Raw genomic sequence first — 12,303 nt, 5'->3', positions numbered from 1 at the left:
CTGATGAGATAAGTAACTTGACCTTACAGACACATGGGGCAAGAGGGTTCCAAGAGGAGGGAGGAGCAGATGTTCTTGATTTGAGTTAATACCTCAGCCTTAGTTAACTACCAAATGAACATGATTGTCAGCTAAGGACTGTTAATAACCATCACTTACTGAGTGCTTTCTATGGGTCAGATATTCTGAGTAGGCAATATTATCCTTATTTTATACATGCAGAAACTAAATGTCAGAGAGATTATATAATTTGCCCCAAATCACATACGTGGAATGTAACAGGCAGTTTTTTGTTTGTTTGTTTGTTTGTTTTTGCGGTACGCGGGCCTCTCACTGTTGTGGCCTCTCCCGTTGCAGAGCACAGGCTCCGGGCGCGCAGGCTCAGCGGCCATGGCTCACAGGCCCAGCTGCTCCACGTCATGTGGGATCCTCCCGGACTGGGGCACGAACCCGTGTCCCCTGCATAGGCAGGCGGACTCTCAACCACTGCGCCACCAGGGAAGCCCTAACAGGCAGTTTTAAGCCCAGTCTGGAGTCTTCTGCCCATCTACTTCTTCAAACAGAGAGAAGGATGATGTCAGGAATTCAACCAATATTTATTGAGCCCTGAACTAGGATTTGAGATAATCAGTAAACAAAGAAAGCAAAGAAAAACCCTGCCTTTATTTGAGCCTACAATCCCCAGTGAATGGAAATTAAAAATAAATAGTGTGTGTAGGTAATTAAGTAAATTATATACTGTATATATTTCTCTCTGTATATTTTATAATTAGAAAGTGATAACTGCCTTGGAAAAAATAGAGCAGAGTAAGGGGATTGGATTATGAGGTAGGGTTGCAATTATAAATAACTTTTAAATTTGCTAAGTTTTTGCTTAATGCACTTTGACTAAGGCTATCTAATCCTAAAAATCAGGGTAGAATAACCTTCACAAAACATGAGGAAAATTCTCACCACAAAAGGAAGCATTTTCTGGAGTATTATGTTACAGTCATGCATTTCTATACAGTTCTGAGAAATGTTCAAAGGAAGTATAGATTTCTGATCATTCAGTGAAGTCCATGGTTCTCAGGGTGAGGGAAGTCTGCCCTTGCAAGCAGGACTGCTCATTATGTATGTTTGTGTGTGTATACAAATACATAAATACACATATACCCATCCATCCACACAGCTATATACATACACATGCACATACATATCATACAAATAAATACACACAAAAATGAAAAAATAACTATAGAAAACATATTTAATTAAGGTAAGTAAATATTTGTTTTACATATATATTTCATTATATTTAATAAATGACACCTGGTTCCTTCAAAGTGTTTCAGAAAAATATCACTTTAAACTTAGTAAAAAAATTTCACCTGAAGTTATTCATACTGGGGGAAACTGCAATGCAAGAAAGAAAAAAAGTGAATTACTCTGAAATTCACCAGTTAAATGGTATCCTTCTGGCTTTTAGAACTTCAATAATAGGATTCTTCCTCAAATAGAAAAACCTCCATTTAAAAGAATTCTCCCCTGGGTAACATTTACCTTTCTTAAGCAGAATAGAAAGTGTCAGTGACAAAATGCTATAAATACAGTCTCAAGGAATATGGTATACTGTCAAATCCTATTTTTAAAAAAATCATTGTTTAAAAGGGAGAAAAAAGGCAGTAACATTAATGATCAAAAAGCAAGGCTGGTATCCAGTTCTTTCTTTGTCCTTTGGTTTTCTCCTGATTGTGGCCTCCTCACCTGCCTCAAAATAACATGTTCATAAGCTCTTGCTTACTCAGAGTCCAGGGCTGCTTATCCATAGAGCTCTGGAAAAAATGGTAATTCAGTCTTTCTTCTCCTTTCACCAACGCCAGATGCCAGGAGTCTTAGATGCAAAGCTTAGCATACTTTGCTCCTTGAAATCAAGCCAATTAGGAGTATTTATTTCGATTAATAGGCCCTAAGTTGTTAGGAATGACCTGCATATTTCAAAAATTCAAATGGAGGAGAATAAGAAACATGAGGAGCAAAGAGAGTTAGTCTGGGAGAAGTGTTGGGCTTAGGAACTGCACATTTATCCTTCCTCAGTATATGTCCATTTTGTAAGGCAGAATCTTTTTAGAGCACTGACTGGAAGCTTGAGACCATTCTCCTTAAAGCTGCCTATATTTTGTATCTTTTTCTTCCTATTTTTTATTGTCTTTTTTGCATGTGAATTGATATTTATAATTTTTGATCATTCTAAAATAAATGTCTTATCTTCATAGTTTATTGGGCATTTGTGTTTCTTTTGTAAATTGTCTGCTCATATATTATGTTCATGTTTTCTATTAGGTTGTTTATCTTTTTGTAATTGATTCCTAAGACTTACATTAATTTGGTTTTTATTAGGTTTCACAGGTATTTTATCCATTTATGACTTGTGTTCTCACTTTTATATGGTAGCATTTTTTTTCATCAACCTAAGCCTTAAATTAAACCTAAGTTTTGCTGTGGTCAAATTTATTAGTTTTTTATCTTAGGTTTTTCATGTCCTTATTTTGTTGTTGTTTAAATAGTATCTGCCCATGCTTATTCATGCTTCTTAAAAGTCAGGATAATTCAAAACGATCAAAAGATTCTATTTAACATTGATATAGTTGGCACAGATTAAGAATTTTTACATTACCAAGTGTTGGCTCAAATATGGATTAACAGTATCTCTTACACATTGATACTGGGCATGTACATTTGTGCAAGTAGTGATTACATTTTCAGCATATACCAGAGAGAAACTCTTGGCCGTGTTTCTCAGGAGACATAGCTGTGAATATTCATAGCAGCATCATTTGCAAGAACCGAAATCAAAGTCATTAAAATGCTCGTTAGAAGGATGGGCAAATAAAGAGTATTTTAGCAAAACACAGAATATTATAGTGCAATGAAAATATGCAACAGCATGGTTAAATCTTATGTAACATAATATTGTGAAAAAAAATTTAAAAACTACTCTTAGTATGATACCCCTTCTATCAATTCAAAAAATTCAGAAACAAGCAAACACAAGCAATTTTACTATTATAAAATCAATGGAATATATAATATAAAATTCGAAAGAATGGTGGCCTGGGTTCAGAATGTTGAGGTTGGAGATGGTATTCAGTTAGGGAAAAGCACATAATTAGATGTAATCGCTGAGTAACAGTCTGTTCTTTTACTAAGTGTCAGGGGCTCTGTATTCACTATGTTTTAAAACAAATGGATAAATAATGTAGGCAATTATGGGCCAATTATAATAGTGTGATGGACCAAGTAGTATGATAAAACCAATTTGAGGCTCAAAGGAAAAGTAATATAGCAGGCATCCAATGAGTGCTATGAAAAGAATACGTAAAAGTTTTTTTCCTTATCTTGCCTGCCTAGCCCCATTTCCTGGAGATATTCCACTATTAACTGTCCCTCCAGAAATATTCAAGGCATAAACATATATGTTATGCTATGCCATGTTCATATCATATTATATTATATTTTACCCGTTCAGAGAATACTTGAATAATGTGAAAATTAAAACCCTGCAACTTAGAGTATATTCTTATCTTTTTAATAGCTGTTTATATCTATATCTGTGTTTGAGAGAGAGAGTGTGCACCTATGGCGAATATTCTAACAGTATTGTTAAACCGTTTACAGTTACCTAGCCCTCACAGATGTGTTATTCAGTAAAGAAAGTCTGTTAAAATACTCTGCACACTCTCACAGAAATTCCAAGTGGCTGTATGCATTTCATAGGAGAAAAGTTTTAGAGAAACTACATGAGTAGTTTCCAATATTTATGTAAATATGTAAAATGCGATTCCAAGGTATTTTAAAATTATACATTTAAATAGATATAGATAGGTGTAAATACAGCTATAGATATAGGTATAGATATACATAATAGTTGGTGAGTTAAATGGAAGGATGCATTCCAAAATATTAATAGCAGTAACTTTTGAGTAATAGAATTATGGGAGATTTAATTATCTTTGCTATAATTCTCTATATCTTCAAGTTTTTATCTCATCGATGTGTATTGAATTTATAATAAAAATGGACTATAAATATTACTGAAGAAAACAGTCATCCTTACAAGCAATCAAATAAATTAGGAGGCACTGGTTTTTTGGGTTTTTCTTTAACATCTTTATTGGAGTATAATTACTTTACAATGGTGTGTTAGCTTCTGCTTTATAACAAAGTGGATCAGCTATACATATACATGTATCCCCATATCTCTTCCCTCTTGCATCTCCCTCTCACCCTCCCTATCCCACCCCTCTAGGTCATCACAAAGCACCCAGCTGATCTCCCTGTGCTATTCGGCTGCTTCCCACTAGCTATCTATTTTACATTTGGTAGTGTGTATATGTCCATGCTACTCTCTCACTTCGTCCCAGCTTACCCTTCCCCCCTCCGTGTCCTCAAGTCCATTCTCTAGTAGGTCTGCGTCTTTATTCCCGTCCTGGGCGTATACCCCGAGAAGACCATAATTCAAAAAGAGTCATGTACTGCAATGTTCATTGCAGCTCTATTTACAATAGCCAGGACATGGAAGCAACCTAAGTGTCCATCGACAGATGAATGGATAAAGAAGATGTGGCACATATATACAATAGGAGGCACTGTTTTTCATCTATCAAAGATTAATACCCCAGTTGTAAAATGTGCTGAAAATTTCAATATTAATTTATTGCTAATGACTGTATCAATTAGAACAAGTAAAAGAGAAAGCCATTTAGCAATATAGTAAAGGGCCATCAAAATTTCGTACCTTTGGCCCTGGATAGCAACTTTAGCAGGCAGTCCTCTATCTCCAAATAATACAAGACAGAACAATCAACTACAAATAAAGATGATCTGAATACATGCAATGTTTATTATGAGTAATGAGTTGGAAAATATTCTATGGTCTTATAATAAGGGAAGAGTTTAATATGGTACAATTATGTAATAGACTATATGATCATTAAAGATGGTAATGAAGACATTAATAGTTTTGAAAGCTTGTGATATAAGTACAAAGCAGAATGTAGCATTGAAGTTGCATGATTGTTTATTTTAAAATCTGGGAGGGAGATAAAAACAGATGTGACATAATCTTTATGGTCATGGGGTTTAAAATCTAATTTGGCTGACAATAAGTGAAATACAGGAGTTTCTCAAACTTAAATTTCATTCCATTTTGCTTTTTTATATGCCAGATTGGAAAACAGGGTTTGTTACATTTATATCATGACTGAATCTGCAGTGACTCTCTATACATGACCTTTAGAGACCAACTGATAGTCCTTTAAGAGATTATTTCATGCAAATTGAAATAATAATGGTATGTTTTTTTTTTTAGTAAGGCATAGTTACCATTTATATTATTGCATATCCTTGAACAAGTTATGTAACTGTCTCAACCTCAGTTCCTTTGTGACGCGCGTGTGTGTGTGTGTGTGTGTGTGTATGTGAAAGAGAGAGAGAGAGAGACAAAGACAGAGACAGAGAGACAGAAAGAGAAGAGGGGGAAGGGATGAGAGGAGAGGAGATTAAATTTTTCACATAAAGTCTTGGATTTGGCACAGAATTTTGTATCTATTGTGAGTAACGTAGAAACAACTTTTGGAAGAGTATGTAAAAAAAGATATAACCTAGAACGTGAACATAAGTAGATTTTTAACATAAAAAAGTGAATAGTGAATGAGATTTTGCTTTTTCTAAGATTATATTTGCAATCACTGATTTGCCTGTCATCTCAGTGTGACAGGTATTTTCTTTGTAGCTGTTTCCAGTGTTAACCTGTAAAAGATTTTTTTAAAGTTCAAAAAGATGAAAAACAAAAAAGGCCCAAGAACCCATACCATATTTTCTTTCTCTGAATCTTTTTTTTTTTTTTAAATGCAATCTGAGTGTTGATTTACTTGGCCAGAACTCCTCAAAGCAACGCATTGTTTTCTTTTTTATGCAAACACATTTTCTCCTTCATTCCAAATTGAGCAATCTAAATGTTAAAATTAAAAATCCTATCACATAATTTACCCCATTCTGGACCCACTTATTGAAAAACTATTGCAAAGCTCTGTAAGAAATAGAGATTTTAGGTTTGTGTGTATGTGTGTGTGTGTAAAAATTAAGCTTTTTTATAGAGTTATAAACCATAATAAAACTTAATAAAAGATTTCTGACAACTTTGAATATGAAGAGATTTCCTCTCAAAAAATTGGCACATGCTAAATTCTCATACATACCATTTTAGGTTTACTTTCTAACTGAGAACCTGGTGATTCTGTTCTCTAGGTCATCACTAATCTTTCATTTTTTCATTTATCTCTTCAACAGATTTGGAGGGATTGTGCCACTGATAATACAACAGTGAATAAAATAGACAGCATCTCCACTATCATCATGTTTCTATTAGTTTTTGCTGCTGTTGTAGCAATTACAACAAATGTAGTGACCTTACACTATACAAATGTATTGTCTTATGGCACTGGATGTCAGAGGACTAAACTCAAAGAGTGGCAGGGCTCCATTTCTTCTAGAAACTTCAGAGGATAGTTCTTTTCCTTACCTTTTTCGGTTTCTAGAGACTGCTTGCATTTCTTGGCTCATGGCCCCTTCCTCACATCACTTAGAGGATGGAACCTCTTGCTTCCATCCTCACATCTGCTATTCCTAACTCTTACCCTACCCTTACCCTCTTAGAAGGACCCTTGTGATTATATTGTGAACCACCCAGATGATGATCCATAATAATCTCCATCTCAAGATCCTTTACTTAATCACATCTGTAAATCTTTTATACCATGTAAGTTAATATATTCAGACGTTCTATATGAGGATTAGGATGTGGACATCTTTTGGGCTGTAGAGCCCCGTTTCCTGAGGTGCTTGAGTTTTAATAAAGGAGAAACTATTGGACCATCATAATGAATCTGAGCTTTTAGAAATTAGAAAATTACCATTTTCTAATTGTGGGAGTTTGGGAAACTTCCTTAAAATGGGGATATTAACAATACCTACCTCATAGGTTTGTTCAAAGAATAAAATGAAATAATGTATAGGAGGTTTAGCAAAGTTTCTGAGAAATACTAAGATCTCAATGCATTTTATCCATAATTACTTCATTTTTTCTAACATCTTTATTGGAGTATAATTGCTTTACAATGATGTGTTAGTTTCTGCCTTATAACAAAGTGAATCAGCTATATGTATACATATATCCCCATATCTCCTTCCTCTTGTGTTTCCCTCCCACCCATAATTACTTCTTATCACCTTTATTCATATAAATATTAGATTGGGATAGTGCAGACCAATCTAAGTACACAGATGAAGAACATATCAACAATTGGTTTGTCAAATAATAAGTAAATCTGAAATAGGTGATCAGATATCTGGTTATACTCCATAATTTGCCACACAGACAATTTGAATTTCATCTAAGAATGCAGAACAGAGTCTTAAAAAAATAGTACAGGGTAAAAATAAGAGATTCCTTAAGTGGTTGGCAATTGCTTTCTGAGGTAGATTGAATTATTGGCCTCTATTCTTTTTTCACCTTTTCTTGTATCCGTACCCTTTGCCATGTTACTTTTTGTTCCTCCTTTTAGGAGCTGAGTGCAATCCTTTCTCCCTTTAGGCTGGGCTCAGTGAGGTAAGCTGCTTTGCCCAGTGGAAGGTGATAGTGTGCATTCCAAGCCCAGGCATTAATAGGCAACACAATTTTTTACTTGCCCTCTTTTGCCCCTGCCCATACCATGAGAAGAACATGCCCCAGGGATTCTGTTTATCAAGGAGGATGAAAAACACATGAAGTAGACACAGAAACAACCAACTTAGAGCTGCCCAGCTGAGCTCACTCTAAATCAAATAAATGCCTGTTATTGTATAGCACTGAGTTGTGTTTTTTGGTTTTATTTATTTATTTATTTTTGACTTGCTTATTATGCAGCAGTAACTCACTGATACTCTCCTTAAAGTCATAATGAAGCAATTACTTCTTACTTTCCTGGGGCCTAGTATATTCTATATATTATAGTATATTTTGATCAGGAGTATTAGGGCACAGTTTTTAAGACTACTCTGTTTATTCAAGAAGTCAGTACCACCTCCCTTTCCCCAGTGACATATTTGAATAATTTTATGTCTAGTGTATATCAAAGCTATAACAGAGTGAAAGAATTGCAGTGACTAAAGTTGGCTCTACTCTCTTCCAGTATTACAAGACTGGTAGATGCGAATTATGTATCAGAAACAAATGGTTAAAGAAAAGATTACTTTTCAGAAGAGAAAGGAATGAGAAATGCAAGTCACAAAAATATAATAGAACCCACTTAATCAGCCCCCTGCTAAACATGCCTTTCATTATGCCTTTCATTATGATAATTTTCAGTGAACACTCTCAAGGTGGCTCAGTGCAGCTCCGTGACAATAAATAGTGGCTAAGTAGGCACCTGGTGTTACCTAAAGCTGATTCACAGTGGCTTGCGGAAGCAAATTGGTGTGTGCAGGTTAAAAATAAAATATTTCCACATATTCAGTGAGAGGTGTTTTATATTATGTTGTTGTGTAAAAGGCAGGGATCTAACGGGTATTCAGTAGTTTTCTAAAGATACAGAAAGATTGAAGTTCATCTGAATTAGCGTAACACATTCCCAGAAACTCAAAGAGAGAAAACAAAGACTAACTTTGAGTCCCAGCATAATGGTATTATTTCCTTTCTCCTTTCAAATATAGTTTTCTCAAATGCTTCCTTTGAGATTTGCTTTAGGTTTTGCTGCTATGTCTCAAAATGATCTAGAATTAGTGAATGAGTTACTTATGTACTTGAGGTGAGTGGGGCTCTAAGTTAGAGGAAGAAAGGAGTTGGAGAGCAAGAAAGAGATATTTAAATATTTTCCTCTAAGTGTCAGCTACTGTGCATATGTAATGGTGGTGATGATGATAATAATAATAATAGGTGATATATTGTTTTTTCATATGTACCAAAGGCTGTGCTAAACATTGTACATGGACCTTACTCCAGTATCCTAATATTTATAACAAGGAGGATCTATATTAATATAGATAGGAGCCAACATTTATTGAGTACATTCTATGTTCCAAGGATTAGAGTAGGTACATTAAATGCTTTCTCTTTTTAATTCTGGCAATAACTTTGAGAACTAGATATTAATGTTGTGTTTGTGTGTGTATGTGTATGTGTGTGTGTATTTAAACTGGGCTTCAATATGTGATTGAAAAACCCAGCCTTGACTGAAGAAGTTTGGAAAGAAAAACAAAACAAAACAAAAAGGTCTTCGATTATTTGGGACTTAGAATAGTAAAGAATGATTGTAAAGTATATAATACTCAAAAGTAGTATCTGTGTAAAGTAATTCATATAGAACATACTGGAAAGAGGATGAGATTAGCATCAGAGATGGGAAGTTAATAGCACCAATGGCATAGTAAAAGAGAGGATGTTTACATATGGTGTGTTAAATATTTTATTACCATTGTGTTATTATTACTGTAAGTAATAGGTGGAAAATTTAAGTATACATGGATCATTTTTAGATTAAGATTGTGGAGAGGGAAGGCACTGGCAACATAAGTTTACCAGACAGATAAGTAAGTAAAAGGGTCAAAACCCCATGATGTCGAAGATGATCCTTACTATCCTGTAACCTGAAATAGGAGCAGCTGTGATCTGATGCACGTGACAGTCAACAGAGAATGACTGTGGGGTCAGAGATCTGGAAGAGATGTCAAACACTGAAACAAATTTTGAGTGTGCATCCAATATATATAAATGTATTTATTATAAGGGTTATACTTTTTGTGTACTGTTTTCGTACAAAGAGACAAATGATGCAGAAGTTAAGAGTGGAATCTCTAGGGAAGTTTAAAACCTGTATCCTCAGGGCTTACCTGGTGGCACAGTGGTTGAGAGTCCGCCTGCCAATGCAGGGGACACGGGTTCGTGCCCCGGTCCGGGAAGATCCCACATGCCGCGGAGCAGCTGGGCCCGTGAGCCATGGCCGCTGAGCCTGCGCGTCCGGAGCCTGTGCTCCGCAACGGGAGAGGCCACAACAGTGAGAGGACCAAGTACCGCAAAAAAAAAAAAAAACCTGTATCCTCTCTTGGGAAAATTAAATAAATTTTCTATGCCCTGGTGTCCTTCCTTTTAAAATGGATATAAAAATATGCCTTGCTTGAACACTTGGTATGAGAATATAGGTAAATCACCTGGAGTCATATTTGTTGCATAATGAAGACCCAATAAATGCTAGCTATTATTGTTGTTATACAGCATTCAAAACAAAAGTTTAAAATGTAACATAAAATATATACAGCAAAATTCAATTATGAGTTTTCTTCCTATAATCCATTAATCATCTTACGAACCCTTGGATATATATATACCTCAGTTTGAAAGCTACTGTTTGATCTGGATTTATTAAGGATTGGACTTCATACTAGGGCTCCATGGACCTAGAAAATTCATGGCTAAGGGGAAAATTAATGCTTTACTGTCATCTCAACCTTGCAGAGGCTAGGAAGTATAATCAATAATCACCACAATTATTTGACATCATCCTAGAAGTACTAGGCAAAAGGATAAGAATAAATAAAGGGTATAAATTTTGGCAAAAATGAAACAAAATTATCATTATTTACCGATAAGGTCATATGTTTGGATGTCAGAATCAACTGAAAGCCTGAGATGATATAAAAATCATCTGAAGATTGCTGTAAAAGAAAATATCATACAAATATCAATAATTTTATACCAGCCGAAATCAGTTAGAAAAAAAAAATGCCTAAAGAGAGCTCCATTCACAAAAGAAACAAATACTTAAAATCACCAGGCACAAACTTAAGAAATTCAGTATAAAGAAGATGTTAGATTTCTACTGATGGATATATGAGAATGCCAACTAAATGTAGATATATGTTTGTTCCTAGAAAATTCAGTACTGTAGAGTGATAAATATTCCCCAAATTGCCATTTAATTGTATTGCAATCCCATTTGAAAACCTAATGGATATTTTTTGTACATTTTGGACCTGATAAAAGCATTCGAATGATATCTGTATGCATAAGTATAAAAGAATAATAGGAAATCTTAAAGAAACAAAAGTAATGGGAGGTTATTCCCTCTATCAGAATTAAAACATTTTATGACGCTACAGTAATTTAGATCACGTTGTAATTATGCACAAAGAGACAGTTTAATGAAGTAGAATTGGTAGCTCAGAAATATACCCAACATGTTTGAAAATTTAGTATTATATTAAAAAAACTGGTTTATGTTGGTTAGAATAGTATGGGCTGAAAGGTGTTTATTTCTTTCTATTGTAAAAGTCCAAAAAAGAATTTTTTCATCAACAGAGGGCCTTCCTCCATGCCCTTCGATATTGTTACTTCCTTTTATTTTGGACCACTAGTTCTCAAATCTGGTACCAGAATAGCAGCATCACCAGCACCAGCGGACTTTATTAGAAACGCAAATATCGGGTTCCCTTTCAAACTTATTGAATCAGAAGCAGGGTGGTGGGGGTCAGCATTGCTTGTTTTTACAAACTCTCCAGATGATTCTGATGCATGATAAAGTTTGAGATTTAGCCCAGGGAGTTGTTATCAACTACACTGGTTGTGAAAGGGGATGTGGCTATTATGGTGGGCTGAATAGTGTGCCCTCAAATTCATGTCCACCTGGAGCTTCAGAATGTGACCTTATTTAGAAAAGGTCTTTGCAGATGTAATTAGATTAGTTAAGAATTTTAAGATGAAATTGCTCTGGCTTTAGACTGAGCCCTAAATCCAATGACTGGTGTCCTTATAAGATGAGGAGAGGACAAAAGAGACACACTGAGAAGAATGCCTTCTGGAAAGCGAGGCAGAGATTGGAGTGACACGGCTACAAGCTACACAATGCCAAGGATTGCTGGGAGCCACCAGAAGCTAGGAAGAGACACAGAAAGATTCTTCCCTATAGGCTTCAGAGGAAGCATGGCTCTGCCAATGCCTTGATATCAGATGTCTAGCCACCAGAACTGTGAGTGAATAAATTTCTCTTGTTTTAAGCCACCAAGTTTGTGGTAATTGATTATGGCAACCCTGGTACATGAATATAGCTATTAAAAAACTCTAGCCCAGAAATGGCATACTTCACTTCAGCTTGCATGCCATTGGCTAGAACTCAGTCACATGATTTCACCCAACTGCAAGGGAGAATAGGAAATGTAGTCCAGCTGTGTTATGTGCCCAGGATGAACTGAAGACCATAACTTTTGGAAGATATTTACCAATCTCTGCTGTAA

Source organism: Delphinapterus leucas, chromosome 7, assembly GCF_059928025.1.
Source record: "Delphinapterus leucas isolate spDelLeu-1000000601 "Yukka" chromosome 7, BTC_Dleu_Yukka2, whole genome shotgun sequence".
Classification (NCBI taxonomy): Eukaryota; Metazoa; Chordata; class Mammalia; order Artiodactyla; family Monodontidae; genus Delphinapterus; species Delphinapterus leucas.
This window is presented reverse-complemented; position numbering follows the sequence as displayed.